General features: G+C 40.2%; 2 pseudogenes; both read left to right on the forward strand.

Annotated features, from left to right (window-relative positions):
- The first annotated feature begins 944 nt into the window (after positions 1-944).
- LOC117694036 (thioredoxin-like protein 4A pseudogene) lies at positions 945-1166 on the forward strand (annotated as a pseudogene).
- A 53-nt stretch (positions 1167-1219) lies between these two features.
- LOC117694997 (N-alpha-acetyltransferase 11-like) lies at positions 1220-1980 on the forward strand (annotated as a pseudogene).
- The last annotated feature ends 16756 nt before the right edge of the window (positions 1981-18736 follow it).

The following is an 18736-nucleotide window of genomic DNA, read 5'->3' on the forward strand; positions in this document are numbered from 1 at the left end:
GCTGGCCTCAAACTCAGAAATCCACCTGCCTCTGCCTCCCAAGTGCTGGGATTAAAGGTGTGCGACACCACTGGCCGGCATAACTTTTTAAATTATGGATCATCATTTTTTTCTGTGGCAGCATTTTATAATTTTTAAAATGTATTTGGGATGATTGTCTCAAAGTAACCTGTAGTTTTCCTGACAATTTCTTGTTCTCTCTCCTGTTAAGGACTGTAGCCCATTTCTGTTTTATTTTGAAACTTTTTGTTACTGTATTTATTATTAGATCTATTTTACTATCATAGAGACTGTTTAGGTTTTTTTTTTACCAAAATTGTCACGCTTTGTCGTTCCATAATTTGATTGTTTTTGTCTATTATAATTTTTAAATTCACTATAGTTTCTATTAAAAGTTTTTCCTTTATTGTATCTATCAACAGACATTCAAAATATTAAGATGTTTCATAAATCTATATTATATTTAACTATAATTTTAAAGTTTCTTTTGTAATATCAAAATAAAATATTTTTAAAGAATGAAGTCATAGAGCATAACCATAATTTTAGAAGGCAAAACCAATTTTTAACAGTGTAACCATAATTTTTAGAAGACAAAAGCAAATTTTAATTTTTTAAAAAACTGTTTAAATAATTTAGTGTTTTCAAAATTAATACCAAGTATATTATTTTTATGTTATAAAGTTTGGCTACCAGGAAAGTTCTTGTATATGAACATATGAAGGTGTAGTTTTAGTATCTCATTAAAGAAACAGTCTTTAAATCTTATCTTTTATAAGTCTGTTTTTCAGGACAGATATTAAATTATTATCTCAGTTTATAAGTACCGGCATCAGCACGTGATGGCATAAGAGGTGCTGGTGCTGGGTGGAGGACCAGTAGGTCAGACCCAGTGGGCTCATGTGAGGTAGCTCGCAGTTTTTGGCTTCTCAAATGTACTCAAGATGTCGTACATGCTTCTTCATCTACACAATGGCTATCAGGTAGACCAGGCCATCCTTTAGGAGGAGGACTGTGTGGTCATCATTCACTTTGGACACAACAGGGACCCCACTTGTATGAAGATGGACAAGGTTCTGTACAGCATTGCTGAAAAGAAATGGAAGATAGTGGGAGATCTTTCTCATCTTGTATGAGTCCTGTTTGGATATCCCAACTGTTTTTAAGCAAACCGTGCTGGTGTCGCTTGTGCTCTGTGGCATCTTCTCTGATTCTGCAGTCTGACCAGCCTATCTGCCACCAATATGAACACTGCCTGGCTCGATCAGATGACCTGATGAACACGCAGCACTGCAACCTGCTCTGCCTGCCCGAGAACTACCAGATGAAGTACTATTTCTATCATGGCCTGCTCAGGATGAGGATGGGAAGATTGTGAGTTATGTCTTGGCCAAAATGGAAGAGGATCCGGATGATGTCCCTCATGGACATAACACTTCGCTGACTGTAAAACGTTCCCACCAGTGCCTTGGCCTGGCCCAGAAGCTGATGGACCAGGCCTCCCGGGCCATGATTGATAACTTCAGCCCAAAGTATGTATCCCTGTATGTCAGGAAGACCAACCGAGCAGCTTTGCACCTTTATTCCAACAGCCTGAACTTCCAGGTTAGTTGGATAGAGTCCAAGTATTATGCAGATGGAGAAGATGCATATGCTATGAAGCTAGATTTCTCACAGATGGCGGATGAACCGAGAGTGCAGCTAGTAATGAAGAAAGGAAGATACGTGGTTCTGGGTTCCAATGAGAATCAGGGTAGCACACTTCCTGGTTCTGAAGAGGCCTGTCAGCAGGAGAACCTGGCTGGAGGTGACAGTGGCAGTGACAGCAAAGACAGCACTGATGTCCAAGACAGCTTGCAGACCTTAGGGTCTGCCTCTGAGATCCTACCTGAGCACTACAGGTTCTTATATTTTAGCCACATTGTACTTGAGAACCTTGCTCTGCAGTCCCTGTTCCGGGCTCATCTCCCAATGACCTGAATGGTTCTCCTTTCAAAGTTTAGCAGCAACCTTCCACATAACCTGTGTGAGCATGGAGGCACACCTGGACACAGAACCTGCTGTCAATGAAGCCTGAGGACTGCCGTGCAGTACCTTTCTTGGCTTCGTCATGCTGCCATCAGATTCTGTTTAGTACCGTTCTGATTGTATGCATCCCGCAGGTTTCTGCCTGGAATGCCAACACGAAGTGGGGACAACTGGAGAAGATTCTCAGTTTTCAGCTTTTGCCATTGTTTATCTGGTTTTTTTCCCTTAGGTAAGCAGAATCATCAAGTTAGTCCTCATGCCATCTGCCCCTATCGGGGGTGGGTGGGGTGGGGGAGTTACCTACTCTTCCTTTCTGTGGAAACTGCCCATGCCCGGGTCTGCCCTCCCTCTTTTTGAAGAAGAATGTCCATTTCCCTTGGGAGAAGGTGATAGATGCTGGACTAATATGCAAGCAGAATTTGTAGATCTAAGGAAAGAACAAGCAGAAATTGAATTTCAATCTTTAACCTGAAAAAATAAAAATATAAAAAGGAAAAAATTTAGCATCTTTAGAGACCTGTTTCCTTGGGTGGGCTCATGTCCTGTGTTGTCTAGAATTGTGTGCTGTTAGAACGGGTAACCCTAAGTTACCAGTTTTAAGCCAAATTTTTATTATAGAGGTTACAGATTTTTAAACAATATCTAGTAACTTATAAGCCAATAATCTATAACTAAGATATTTAGAACAGTTTTATATAGTAAGACCAGTCAGAAACAAACACACAATTTTATGTATTTAGTAATAGACAAAATTTTTAATTTTTTTTCTAGTTGTTATTTTAAGGGAGGAATACCTTGTCACCTGCTAAACCCAGTTCTTACAGTTGTAGAGATTTTTTTTTGTAGGAGAAACAGCTGTCAGTTTTCTTATCAGAGAAGCTGGGAAGCCCAGAAGCCAAGAACCTGCTGGCTCTTTTAAGAAAAACTTGTACAGACAAGCAGACCCTAGCAGGGCTTCTCCAGCAATGCCAGACTCCTAGCTTCACATGCAGGGCTCCAAGGGCAGTTTATCAGTTTTGTTGGGCCAATTTAGGCTGGTTTTCTTTATCTTTGGAATGAGCTAAAACCAAATCAAGGCGGTGAATGGCTGGAAGATAAAGTTTTACATGTTTTTTAAAATATGAAACACAGAGCAACAATCAATCAATAAAACAAAACAAACTGACAGACATGGACCGACCAGCATGCCAAGGACAAATAGAGCTGGGGGAGTACCAGAAGGGAAGAGAACTAGATGTTCCACCAAAGGAACCCCAACTGGAACCGGGTGTTCTCCTGGTGGGAACAAGAGAGGAAGCAAGACATACCCTGATCTCTGATGTTGCATCCAGCTCTACTCCTTTGGGTCTCTGAAAGTCTAGATCAAACTGGAAACAACCAAACCAAGAAGACAGAACTGAACAGGTACAAGAAGCTTAACTCCTCACAGAGGGAGCTTGCTTAGTGGCATTCATTAGCAATTAATAAGGGGTATTTGAGGGTAAGGGGCATTCCTGACCAATATACCAACTGTTGTAGTTTAAGAGTCATCACTCAAACCATGAATATACTATCTCAGTTAAGCAAGAATAGTTTAGCATTTTTAGTGTCAGCCACAAAAAAACAGCCTAGTGAGCTCATAAATAGATGTAGGTAGGGCTGCCTGGTGGTCAGCTCTGACTTAAGCCATTTTAGACATAACAGTTTATATTGACCTTTGATTTGATGGTTTCTATGTAAAGCTTTGTGGACATTTTTTAAGATTAGTAAACCTGATATAGAACATCTATATAGACCAAAGCAGGGTATGTGGTCAGCATGTCCTTGAGCCAAGTCTCTTCTTGGTGTCAGTGACTGGCGGGCATGTTACAGCAACAATATGGATTCACTGGCAGGTAGGGAACAAAATGGATATACTACTACTGCTATCCTAGGAGGATCAGACTACTACACTAGCCAAAATAGGATCCTCTATTTCTTTCTTCCATCTACTTGACCACAGGCTCACCAAACACTCCCTTTCTCCCTCTCCTCCAAACCACACCTTCTGATACACTCTCACACCCTTTTCCATTACTGGCTTCCCAGTTAGATCCACAGGGTGTGGAACACTCAACAGTCCTCTATTGTAAAACACCCCCCATACACAATCATTCAGTTACAAAACCCTACCAAATATATCACCCAGGTTCAATTACTGCCCACCCCCTGCAAAGCCTCAGGGGATTTAAGCCTCTTTCTTATTTTAAACATTTTAGAAATAATTTTTATTTTTAAGGAAAATTATGGCTTATTATGTTTGTCTCAATTATTTTTTTGTTTCTTTTTTATTGGATATTTTATTTATTTACATTTCAAATATTATCCCCTTTCCTGGTTTCCCCTCCGAAAACCCCCTACCCCATCCCCCTCCCCCTGCTTCTAGTAGGGTTCTCCCCCACCCACCTACCCACTCCCACCTTACCGCTCTGGCATTCCCCTACACTGGGGCATGGAGCTTTCACAGGACATATGCTACATATGCAGCTGGAGCCATGGGTCCCTCCATGTGTATTCTTTGGTTGGTGGTTTAGTCCCTGGGAGCTCTGGGGGTCTGATTGGTTGATATTGTTGTTCTTCCTATGGGGTTGCAAACTCCTTCAGCTTCTTCAGTTCTTTCTCTAACTGCTCCATTGAGGACCCTGTGCTCAGCCCAGTGGTTGGCTTCCAGTATCAGCCTCTGTATTTGCCAGGCTCTGGCAGAGCCTCTCAGGAGACATCCATATCAGGCTCCTGGCAGCAAGCACTTCTTCTCATCCACAATAGAGTCTGGGTTTGGTGTCTGCATGTGGGATGGATCCCTAGGTGGAGCAGTCTCTTTATGGTCTTTACTCCGGTCTCTGCTCCACTCTTTGCCCCTGTATTTCCTTTGGACAGGAGCAATTCTGGGTTAAAAATTTGGAGATGCCTGGGTAGCCCCATCCCTCAAACAGGGACTTTGCCTAGCCTCTGGATATGGTCTCTGCAGGTTCTCCCTCCCCTTTGCTGAGCATTTCAGCTAATCTCATCCCCTTTTGGGTCCTGGAAGCCTCTTGCTTTTCTCACATCTGGGACTTGCTGGTGGCTACCCCCAGTTCCCCAACGCCCATTGCAACACACACCTCTGTTCAATTTCCTGACCATCTGTTTATCATCTCTGTCTCCTCCCATACCTGATCCTACCCCCCCCCCTTTTCCCATCCTCCTCCTCTCTTCCTCCCAAGTCCCTTCCACCCTTCTAAGATGGACTGAAGCATCCACACTTGGTCTTTCTTTTCTTGAGCTTCATATGGTCTGTGAATTTTATCTTGGGTATTCTGAGCTTTTGGGCTAATATCCACTTATCAATGAGTACATACCATATGTGTTCTTTTGTGACTGGGTTACTTCATTTTCAACTGGTGGTCAGCATTTAGAAGAGTGCAAATCAAACTATTCTTATCTCTTTGTACAAAGTTCAAGTCCAAGTGGATAAAGGACCTTCACATAAAACAAGATAACACTGAAACTAATAGAAGAGAAGGTGGGGAAAGAGTCTCAAATACATGGGCATAGGGGAAAATTTCCTAAACAAAACACCAATGGCTTATGTTCTAAAATCAACAACCAACAAATGGGACCTCATAAAATTACAAATCTTCTGTAAGGCAAAGGACACTGTCAATAGGACAAACTGCAACCAACAGATTGGGAAAAGATCTTTACCAATCCTACATCTGATAGAGGGCTAATATCCAAAATATACAAAGAACTCAAGAAGTTAGACTCCAGACTACCAAATAACCCTATTAAAAATGGGGTACAGAATTAAACAAATGATTCTCAAATGAGGAATATAGAGTGGCTGAGAAGCACCTAAAGAAATGTTCAAAATCCTTAGTCATCAGGGAAATGCAAATTAAAACAATCCTGAGATTCCACCTCAGAACAATCAGAATGGCTAAGATCAAAAACTCAGGTGATAGCAGATGCTGGTGAGGATGTGGAGAAAGAGGAACACTCCTTATTGTTGGTGGGATTGCAAGCTGGTACAACCACTCTGGAAATCATTCTGGCATTTCCTCATAAAACTGGACATAGTAATACCTGAGGATACAGTGATACCACTCCTGGACATATACCCAGAAGATGCTCTAACATATAACAAGGACACATTCTTCACCATGTTCATAGCAGCCTTATTTATATAAACTAGAAGCTGGAAACAACTCAGATGTCCTTCAGCAGAGGAATGGATATAGAAAATGTAGTACATTTACACAATGGAGTACTACTCCGCTATTAAAAACAATGAATTCATGAAATTCTTAGGCAAATGGATTGGTCTTAAGCCTCTTATCTCAGACCTTTAACAAAAAAAATCTTCTTTGCCCAAAGCCTCTTATCTCAGACCTTTAACAAAAAAAATCTTCTTTGCCCATGTCCTCTCCATTTAACACTGCCATATTCAAGGCATATTTAAAAATCCTAATGGAACCTACTGTTTGGCTCAGGATCTCTGACATCAACTCTTCTGTGGTTCACCTTCACCCCATAGTACCAAGCTCCTATCTCCTTCTCTTAGCTATTCTCTCAGAGACCTCTCATTTTTCTGTGCTAAATTTCAAGGATAACTTCTTTTTTGTTTCTCTGGAGTCTCAGTCACAAAATATCGTTGCCTTTACTTAGACTGACCCTGACACTTACCTTTCTACCCAAGCTCACTTCTCAGAGGTTTAGGGACAGTCCATGTCTATTTGACCAGGCTCTAGTATCATTCTTTTTCATTCTTCCTAAGTCCAAGCTTATATAACATGATGATCTTCTTTGTAGTTCATCCTTCCAAAGTATTTAGACCAACACATCTACCATATCAAACTTTCTGTCCAGCTATGGATATAGCATTTCACTTGCTAAAGTCCAACTGTCCATACCGCTGGCTATTTATCTGGGATTAGTTATTACTCCAACTCACAAGATACTTAACTCAGTCATTTTAAGTCCTTACCACCAAGGATGAAATTTAATCCTTTCTAGGGTTGTCTGGCTTCTTAAGTTCTCGGATTTCTCTTTTTTCTTCATGCCTATCCTTTGTACAAGGCAGCCTTTTGCCCTTCATACAAACCCCTCTTTATACCCATTGCTAAGCCATTTTGTAAGCTTCAATAGGGTCTAGGCCCCATCTCTACATTTTCTGGACTTAACTCACCCTTCTCTATGTTCCAGAAAAAGAAAGGATATGCCCTCTGATCCTGGGTTACCAATGGGACCTTCCTTTGCACCTACTGCATACTTATACATAAAATTAAACTATACTATCCAAAGGACATGTACCTTTCCTGCAGCTCTGGCTGCAACTGAACTTCTTATGAGTGAATAAATATGGTTAACCTTTCCTCAGCCACTACTGTCTTTTCACCACCTAGCCCATCTCCTAGCACACAGTGGTTACCAAACACTACTCCCTTCCTGAGTTCTCTCTCTTTGGGTAGAATTGGTAGAGGATGCCACTTTCATCTTTCAGTCATGCCCAAGTCTCAACATTTCAAACTGATTTGAGTTGAAGATTTGATCCTCTTAAGATTTGTACAGATCATTTGTTTATGCTGGCTTCTGGCACCCCCATATTTGATTCCAAATTCTAGAGTTCATCTCTTCAGGGGCTTCTTCCCTCCACCTGCTCTAACTATCCATCTCTCCTTACCTACTTGGTAAGGGTCCTCTCTCTGGCTCCTAGAGCCTGTGACAGCCTCTAGATCCTCTATAGGACCCTTCTCTGCTTCCTTGTCTTCTTCCCCTAAGACCTTCCTGCCCTGGAGATTTGTTAATCTCTTCTGGGCCTCTGTGACCTTGTCTCTCCTGTCTCTCGGCCCCACATAGCTTCTCTATCCCCCTCCTGGGCTTCTCTTTTGCCTCTTAGCTCACTTGGAGCTTATAGAAACTCCCTCTAGCAGAATTCATTTTGCCACCCTTCCTCTCTTCCACGAACTCAGATTTTATGAAAGCCTTGTTCTGTTACAACTAACAGCTTGGCCTCAGTGCAATTCAGTGGCCAAAATTGGCATGCTTGACTTTCAATGGTGGCATTCTCTGCCACTGAAAAAACCAATTATTCAAAAAATTTTACATTTAAACTTGTTCTCGTCTATATTTTTTCCTATCTACACCTGTTCAGGGTAGCTCTTATATACAAATATTTAATGTCAAAGAGACCCCTACCTTTAGCCAACAGTCTGTCCCAATAGGGTCAGGAAATGAGTCTATATTGCGCGATCAAAGGCCAAGTCAGTTCTCTATAACTCCCTTATCCATCTTTCTTTCATTGGAGCTTACCCCCATGCCTATTTTCTCTATGACCAAAAGGAAGATTCCTGTAAAAAGTGCCCAGAGACTTAAAACAAGTTATCCATATTGGTCCTGCAAACACCACGGAACAAATCTGGACCATCCTAATTGTACATCAGCTACTGAATAACACTGCCTGGCCACTTTGAAGAGTGTTGGTTGTGTGTCTCTCCTGTGTCAAACCCAGGACCACCGTTTGTGACTTCACCCATTGGACTATTAGACTCATTCATCTTGCCACTCATTAACTGCTGTGAGCCAAATATCACTGCCACCTCTTATATATGCCACCTCCCTCTCTTTGGTATCAAAGACTGCTTTAACTCTTCTGGGACACACTTACGGGTACTTCAGACTGTAATAATACCCTGACCCTGAGCACTAGTACTCAGCCACAGTGTCTAAATATTCTCAATGCCTCAATTCTCTGCAGGACTCACATCTACCACTGGATACCAACTGGTTAGTCAAAGTCTTGTGCCCTGGTGTTTCTTTTCCCAAAATCATATGTGGTACTCAGAGAAGAACCATTGCTGGTTCCAATCACAGAGTTTATGATGGCACAGCATGAGAAATGAATGGTCTGGGGCCTACCCCTTCTTGCAGTTCTCCTGGGTATAACCACTGGTGTCATTGGAACACTGAGACTAACTACTTCCCTAACTATCTACCGTTACTTTTTCTCTCCATTCATCCAGGATCTCCAACAGAATGGCTTAGACCATCCTCACCCTCTAGGGCCAAATAGACTCATTGGCTACTGTGGAACTACAAAATCCATGACCATTATATTTATTAATAGCAGAAAGAGGCGAACTTTGCATCTTCCTCAGGGAGGAATGCTGCTTTTATGTCAACCAGTTGGGTATAGTAAGAGATTCAACAACTCCAGAAGGATCTCCAAAAATGTGAGGAACACCTTGATCCTCCTGGCCAGTGGATCCTTAACAGTCAAGTATGGAATTGGATACTACCTTTCTTAACTTATTTTTCCTTTGTTTCCTAATCCTACTAAATGCACTCTGTCTTATAAACTTCATGTTTGAATTTCTTCAGCAGATCCAAAAGATATCTAACCAGACTTTTAAGCAGTTGCCATGACAGAATTACCAACCCCTAGCTAAGGAGCCAGAGGCCTGCACCTCCTGATTATACCTTGACAGTGAAGGCCAAGCTTGTCCCATGATCCTTGATGCCCCTATACAGCAAGAAATAGGTTAATGATAATGTTGCCCACTTTCCCAACCCGTAATGGTTTCTTAATAATAAACACAAAAGAAGGGAATGTAGAGTAAAAAGTCAAGCTCAGTTCAAGGTTTTGAAATCCCACCAATCCCTGGGCTCAAAAAACCACCAATCCCTAGCCTCACCCCAAGCTCAAGACTTGAAATACCACCAAGCTCCATCCTGGGAAACTCCTCGCTCAGGAAACCCTATATAAGCTGGTGTCTCACTCAAGTTTGCTGCTGCTTCTCTCCCATGCAGAGGCAGCCACCTCTTGTATATTTCCCAATAAATCTCTTGTGTGAAATTTGTTGTGTTGTGTTACTTTGTGCTATTCTTTGGCTCCCAACTTCCAGGATACCTCTCCCTTCAGAGCTGCAGCACTTGTGTTGGGAGGAAACTTTTCTTCTCCGGCTACAACACTTCCATAGGGGAAACCTTTCCCCTCAGAGCTATAACACTTACATGTTCTCTTGTAGAAGCCCCTCTCTAATGAAGGTCCTAATACAGCTTCCATCAGACAGCACCATAGAACATCAGAACATCAGTCTAATAAAACACGAAGTGCTTGTTACTCCTGTGAGGGCTTTTCTTGATCAAATTATTGAGGCAAGGAGTCTCACCTTAAATCTGGGCCACACCTTCTGGTGGCAGGCCAAGTCAAAGAACATGGAAAAATAAAGCTGCTTATTACCTGCTTGCCCCCACTCTCACTACCTAGTTCATCTGTTCTGTTGCACATTCCTTCGTTGATGAGAACCAACTTCTGGGTTCTAACTAATACTGAAGACTAGCAGATCTCCAGAAAGTCTCCAGACTTGCAGTGCCAGATTGAGAGTACAGAGACATCCAGTTTGATGGACTAAGCAAGTACCAAATCCTTAGCCTCTCCAGTTTTAGGGAACTATATTAGTTACTTTAGCATTGCTGTGACAGGATACCATTACTAAGAGCAATGTGGAGAAAAAGGGTTTCATTTCACATTACAACTCAGATCACACTCTGTCACTGAGAGAAATCAGGGCAGTATTTCAAGGCGGGAACCTGGAGGCAGTAGCTGGTGCGGAAACATTGAAGTAATGCTACTTACTGGCTGCCTCCCCATGGTTTGCTGAGCTTGCTTTTATATGACATCCAGGATTGTATGCCCAGTGTTAGTACTGCCCACAATGAGTTGGGCTCTATCTCACCAAACATTAATCAAGGAAATGATTCAGACTTGCCTACATGCCTCTTCGCATATATGTCTAGGTTTGTGTCAAGCTGACAAAACAAGATGAAATAAAACAAAAACTAGTACAGCAGCCATTGTTGGACTACTCACTCAGTCTGTAGCCTCTATGTCAAACTAATTGTGTGTGTGTGTGTGTGTGTGTGTGTGTGTGTGTGTGTGTTAGAGAGAGGAACACACACACACACACACACACAGAGAGAGAGAGAGAGAGAGAGAGAGAGAGAGAGAGATCTATCAGAACTGTTCCTTTAAAGAATCCTGAGCAATAAAGACTGAATGTGGTCCTACATGGCTATTTTCCACTTCAAATACATCAGTTTTTTACTTTTAATTCAGCCTCATGCAAGTTTTCAGAACATGAGAGGAGTGCCGAATACCTGAATGGTCTGTAATTCAGTTCCTATTAGTTTCCCACTAAAACCTTATGAGATAAAAATTCAAAGTGCACACTTTTCTTTGCCTTCTAGTCTTCCAAATTCTGACCAGAACAGCCTATTATATTCTGCTCAAAGCATGCTAGGACTTTCCTAGTCCCCAGTTACAAACTCTTCCACATTCATCTCACATCTATTTCCAAAGACCTAAAACCACACAGTCAAGTTTATCACAGTAATAGGATCCCTTCTCAGTATGAACTTCTGCCTTAGTTTCTTTTCCTGTTGTATTGATAGAACACCCTGGGACAAAGGGTTTATTTTAACTTACAGCTCCACAAAGATGCAATTCTTTGTGGTTCAGAATGCATGGCAGCAGGCAAGCCAGGCATGGTCACAGGTATAGGTTGCTGGCTAATCACAAGAGACAGAACAGGAAGTGGAGCTAGGCCACGAAGCTTAAAGACCCTTCTCCAGTGATCCACTTTACCCAGTAAGGTTCAACTCTCTAAATATACCACAGCCCTCTTAAACAGAGCCTCTATCTGGAAAACAAGTCTTCAAACAGAATAGCCTTACTTCGGAGTTTTATAGGCATTCAAGCACAAATGGCCTTGTGAAATTTTGAGGACCAGTGGCTAAAGACTTATGTACCTCCTCCTGGATTAGTTCAAGAATTGCCCCTTACCTTTATTCTCATGACAAAAAAGTATTGTTTTTCTGTTGTTCACTAACTAAACAGAAAAAGATGTGTGCACATTTTATATTGATCTCCAAATGGAAAGACTTTTGTCATATTTTATCTTGTTCTTAGTGACAGGGAATTCAAAATGCAGAGGTTGGTTTTTCACATTGTAAGGAAATGCCATACACCTCTGGCCATAGCATCTGATAGTAAAATGATCTACTGAAGAAGCAAGTAGAAGTATCATTTTAATACTTTCCACTCTCATTACTTGCTGTGCCAGTTACATAAGGACAATTAACACAGTATCACCTTTACATGTGCTATAAAAATATAGTGCATTGGGTGATGGCTTGGAGGATAATAAGATTGTCAGTGTTTTACCAGCGTAAGCCAGTGTCTTGGAGAAATAATTTGTCTCATAGCAAGATAATTGGCCTACTCCATGGGCAAACTAGAGAAGATGCACTATAAGCACTGTTAAGTGAAGATGAATTGCTTCCGACGGTAATGTAGTGGGTAAAGACAGAAAAAAATGAATTATCTAGATTAATAGCTGCATTTTAAATTCAAGACATCATATTAATCTTGTTCAGAAATGAAATCACTTCCAAAATAGGAAATATAATCAGAACCACCCCTAGGGTATGTTCTTAGCATTCGTTTGTAATGCTTGAACTGGAAAACTGAATGAGAAACATTACACTGTGTGATAATGGATCTCCCCTACAAGGACACCATTACTGTCTTTGTTTTAGTAATTTTAAATTCATTTAAATTCAATTTATTTTAACATATATAAAACAGACCTCAAGTCTCCCTGTGTTTACTATAAGCATTTTCTTTTTATCTCTACCTTCTCTTTTCTCTTAACTCACTCTATTTCACATAAATGTGATGAAAGCTTTCTCATCTTAGGAAAAAATTAAAACTTACTTCAACTGAAATGTTTGTTTTGATGTCATCTTCTTTCTTCTTCAGAGCCCAACAGCTTGAAGAGGCAATCCATAGTCAATTTCCATTTTTCTTTCTCCTACTTACTCTTAAAGCCATCTATTTTGCCCCTTTAATACAATTAGACAACTAATGTCACCAATTGTCACTTAGTAATTAAACCAGTGTTTATTGCCTTCTGTTGAGACACTCTTCTATTTTTCTTGTCTATCAAAGTATCTTTTGTCACGTTTTAATTGCCCTGTGTGCCAGAGAAATTTGAATGTTATTGGGAAAACACCACAGCAATTCTGTTTTACTATTTCACATTTCTCAGATTTTCAGCCTTGTAAGATCTCTTGATTGAAAATCTTCCACAAATAGATAATAACTTTTCAGTGAAGATGTTTTAAAAAACAACTCATTTATAGATGGCTTCATACATCAGTTTCTTTGTCACAATTACTTTTTTTCTTCCCAGTTCACAGTTACACAAATTAGTATATGTAAATCTCAGATACAGAATAAAAATATTGGTGGAGATACTTTGTGTGTTTCTTTGCCTTTTCTACTACATATGAAATAATACCAAAATATATTCTACCATATACAATCTTCACTCACTTATATCTTAAGAGATCTTTTAAATTCATATCTATACAGAAAAAACAGCATTTCATATATTAACTATTTTGTAATGTTTTACAAAAAGGCCAAAACAAAATAGGGTAGCATTTCATCTACACTTCTATTGAATTTTCTTTTCCATCTCAGCACAATGAAAAAAAATGCTGTAAGAAGCATCTCCATTCATATCACCTCCTACCTTCTGATGAGTATATGAAAAAGTAAACAAATAAAAATCTAGGTTTGGCTAACCTCAAAGTTCTTTTCTGCAAAAATAGATGGCCTCAAATTAGTGAAGTTGTGTGTTAGCAAAATGCATCATGAGTAGGAGGCTCATTATCAAAACTCTAACAGCATGACAAAAAATTCAAAAAACCTTCAGACAAATCAAACTAAGATTCAGAATAAATTGATGTCATTAGCTATAAAGCAATTAGATATTTCTATCCTATAATTAAGAGTGGAATAAGAGTCTCTTAATAAAGATGACTACAAATACTGTGACTAGAAAGGACACTGGGAAAGTTGTGGTGTTGTTCTGCATTAACTAAAATCCAAAAGAGTCAGGCATAGTGGCACATGCCTTTAACCCCAAAACTTGAGAGACAGAGGCAGAGAAACAGTGTTTCTGACCAGCCTGGTTTACATAGTAAGTTCCAGGCCAGCCCAAACTACATAGTGAGACTCTGTCTAAAAATAAAAATCAGAACCAACACCCTTCCACTCCAGGCATAAAAACTAAAGCAACAATAAACAAACAACAGGGGAAAAAAAGGGTAAAGTTATCCATAAATGTGCTCCAAGAAAGAGTTAAACTAGATAATCTTCCATTTTATATATTTCTAGGGTATAATTTTCCATGGCATTTCTATAGGTCTTGAAAACCTTTTCCTACATTATATTTATAAGGATAAATGTATACCTCAAATATCCTTAGAAACTATAGATCATTTGTAGAAAATGGTAGCTTTTTTTTTCTTGCTTGACCAGAATATTAATATAATGGCAATCCATGAAAAATTTAACAAATTTTCTGGGGGTAGCTTTTTGTTTGATGGTGTGTGTGTGTGTGTGTGTGTGTGTGTGTGTGTGCTGTTGTTGTTGTTGTTGTTGTTTAAGACAAAGTCTCACTGTGTAATCCAGGCTGGCCAGGAACTCTTTGCAGACCAGGCTAGCCTTAACCTCGCAGAGATCCACCTCCCTTCTGGAATGAAATGTGTGCCACCATGCCCATATGGGACATCTTTTCAAGATTACAGGTCTCCTCAGCTGTGACACAAATCAACTTAAAGTGCACAATATCTACCTAAGCTTATCTCTACATCTTAGTAGGTCCAGGGGGCAATAGGGAGTTAATGTGAACATGAAGTTCATGCTGCCTGCTGCAGCACAAGCAATATATTCTTTTTCCTCTGAAACAGGAATCTCATATTTTCTCCCAACATCTATGAAATTATAGCAAGCTCACTTATTAAACGATAAGTATGGTGTAATTTCAGGCTCTTTACAGCTCTTGAAAGTTTCAGCAGCAAGGATGCGTTGCTGACAAGGAAATGTCATACTGCAGTAGACAAGTGTAAGTGCTCTCCAGTCATTTGTGAACTCAGATTGAAGATTAGATCTAACAGTATTCAGAACAGAGTGATTTTGTTAAATTGTGGCAGTGGCTATGGATTAAAACTCTCTGCTGGCCTCACTCCTCTACTCATCAGGCCATGAATAATGTGATAGGGTGGAAACAAGGAACCTGAAAAACGCTTTTATTTGTTCTTCAGTCTCTTCCTATAGGGGCACAAAAAGTCAACAAACACCTAGAATTGATCTACAGTATGAAGTTGATCGAAACACTTGATATTAATTAATGAGAACTGTGAGCAGTTCTTGAATCATGTGGGGGAAAAAGAGGGTTTTTTTTGTGGGAGGCTATCCCAAAACTCATACCAATGAATTATACAGATTCCCAAATAAACCAGTGTTTTTCCTCCAACAGGAGATTCTAGTATACCTTATAATAAAGAATGATCATCTTCATTAACTCCTACAGTTTAAAGTAGTTTAAAGTGCACGGACATTAATCAATCAGCTTTGTTCTGTTCTGTTTCCTTGTTCCCACCTTCAAAACCCACTGTTCTGCTACTGCTCAGTGGTAATTCACATTCTATTTTATACAACTAAAGTACCCACAAATTATATCTCAGAACCAATGATATCTCTAACTAAATTTGTTCAAGTTTTGTATTTTGACAACTGCTTGAAATAGAAAGTGTGTGTGCCTTGATTACTTCTGCCAGACACATTCTTTGTTTTCCCTGATCCACTGGCTCACCTTTGATATTAATCACGTTCAGGGAAAAACAGTATTTTGGAGTATTGTAAGGAGGAGTAGGACTCATTTTTTTTTTAGTTTTCATTTTTTTTCTTTATTGGATATTTTATTTACATTTCAGATGCCACCCCCTTTCCCCATTTCCCCTCCCTAGAAAACCTCTATCCCATCTCCTTCTTCTCCTTTTTGCTTTTATACTATTTTTTAATGTTAATCAAAGGCTTTATACGTTTGGTAATGCCCAATAACAAGATGCTTATACAATCAGAAGTGTTACCCAATACCCAACCTAGATATGCCAATTACCTTTGACTGAAAGAGACACGCGAACATCTGCCTCCATGTTCTCCCTCTCTCTCTCTCTCTCTCTCTCTCTCTCTCTCTCTCTCTCTCTCTCTCTTCACCTAGCTACTCCTCTCCCTCTCCTCCTCCTTCCTTACTCCTCCTTTTCCTCTCCTTACTCCTCCCACCTTAGCTCCTTCTACATATCACCCTTCTTGTTACAATAAAACTTTTCTCTTAAAATACAATTAGAGCATAACTATACCAATTTGGGTCAGTAAGGTACAAGATAGACCTAATACCCAGTCCATTGTTTTGTTGACTAACCAGAACCTCTGTCATCTCTCCTAGCTAAAAGACTTAGTTCTGAACCTGGCTTTTTTTTTCTTGGCTTTAGAATGAATATCAGCTGAAAACCATCCTCTCAAATCTTTTCTCTCAAAGTAAATAGCAAGGATTGGCTATGAGACTGTAAGTCTTCAACCCTGTCAGAAATCCAGAACGACTGAGTTAACTGAAATTATGGGAAGCACAAAGCATAGTTTCTAAAACTTAGCCAATTTATAGAGACCGCTGAATACCTGGACAGTCCCTATACTACAAAACCTTGGAGCATCTGATCTTCAGCCTACTGGCTCAGGATCATCTGACAGACCTTAGTGCTGCAGAATTATTAAGGGCTGATTACTCTGTCTAGGCAGATATAATCAGTAGACTATTCCGCAAGTGTGTCCTTTTCTAGACAGTGATTTGTCTGTAGATGAAAAGAGACAATTCTTGCCTAGTGGCTAGGACTCATTTTTTTTAATAGTCCTGTTCAACACAAGCACAGAGCCATTTTCTTATATTGGTGGAAAAGTACAGCTGAAATTTTGTTGCTAGGGTTTGCTCAGGGTTCCTCTGAACTAATCCAATGTTAGATTTTTTTTTTTTTTTTTTTTTTTTTTTTTTTTTTTTGTATTTTACACGAATGCATGGTATAGGTAGAGCTTTCCCCCGACTGAGCCATCTTCCCAGGTATTTGTCTATAAGTTGATGAGTTATGTTTTGTACTGTCCTATTTCTAATACTAAAGGGGATACTTGTGAGGTGTGTGTGTGTTTGTGTCTGTGTGTGTATGTGTGTGTGACTTGCTAATGATTAATCTAGGTTTTCACTCACAGAAAGTATTATGCTACAATTGACCTCTTGTCCAGAAAAGGGGTGTTCTATATTGGAGGAGCCCTGTGCTTGTCTAAATAAATTTCTTATTTGCCACCACTGGATGAGAATTCAGCATCCTTTGTTCTACACCATGAAATCTTATACCATCCCTGAAAGCATTCATGAAACATCTTGGCATATTTTTGGTTCTTTATTCAAAAAAGGTTCATAATCTTGATAGACTGTTTGGTTATTGAAATCTCTGTGACTATTGGTTATAAATATCAGAAACTCTGGCAAAGGAATGCAGCTATAGTTTCTAACTCTAACTCTATGGTCTAATAGTCTCTATAGTTCAACAACTAATGACCATATAGGAAGTTTGTATAAAATGTTCATTTATTAAATGAAAGTGACATATTGAAAACACTGGCCTAGACATACTGTTACCTTGACTTTAAATTAAAAGGGGACAGCTAAGCCTCTAGAACAGTGGTTATCCACCTGTGGATTGTGACCCACAAAAGGCCATTGGAAAACACAAACATTTACATTACAATTCGTAACAGTAGCAAAATTACAGTTATGAAGTAGCAACAAAAAATAATTTTATGGTTGGGGGGTCACCACAACATGAAACTGTATTAAATGTCACAACATTAGGAAGATGGAAAACCACTGGTCTAAAAGAACCTTTAACACTTAGTCTGCTTGCTGAAGCAAAGCCACTGAATTTAATGCCTCCAAATGTAGGTATTTGGCTTATAGATAATTTAAGCACGTTGAAAGCCAATATCTACATGTATACTGTGTGGATTTAGCCCCAGAACTGGACACATAAAACTGTGGGACCGTGAAAGAATAGCTTGGTTTCTGGTTGGGCACAGGAACCCGGGCTGCTAATGCAACAAAGCCAGGTATTCAGCCACACCCCCAGAACCCAGTGTCCTGACATGTGGTCTAAGACCTCCATTTGATCTGCACCATTCAGTCATGTAGGGCAACGCCCCTACCAGCCCCTCCACAAGTATAGGGCATGACTACAGGTCTCAGGGCCTCAAGAGATTTCCATATTAATGAGATACCTAAAGGCCAGAGGGCATAGCCAATTAAGTATTTTTCCCAGACCCTTATCCTTACAAACGGTATTTAACCAAAGGCCAACCCTGAGGGTGAGGGGGGGGGGCATGCAGATTCATCTATCATCCACCATGAAAATAAAACCCTTTTGGAACCATAGACTTTCTCGAGTCTTTTGGGGCCCACTGTGGGGAACCCTGGAGAAGGTCTCAATTACCCAAGCCATGTCTAACCTCCCCTAGAGGACTTCTCTGCGTTCCAGCCACAGGGATCACCGATTCAACCAAGTTAGCCGACCCTGCCAAGCAAGTGCCTGTAACCAAGTCTCTTCCTGTAGTTGGGACTTTTCTCTCCCTTGTTCCTCTCGGCTGCGGGCCAGCCTGCAGCCCCCAGTCTCTGTTCGTCCGTGGTCCCCCAACTGCATCTGAGGGCCCTGAGAATAGAGACCACTGGACTCTAGGTCCATTTAAAGGCCCTGC

The sequence above is a fragment of the Arvicanthis niloticus genome, chromosome X (genome assembly GCF_011762505.2).
Source record: "Arvicanthis niloticus isolate mArvNil1 chromosome X, mArvNil1.pat.X, whole genome shotgun sequence".
NCBI classification, from domain to species: domain Eukaryota; kingdom Metazoa; phylum Chordata; class Mammalia; order Rodentia; family Muridae; genus Arvicanthis; species Arvicanthis niloticus.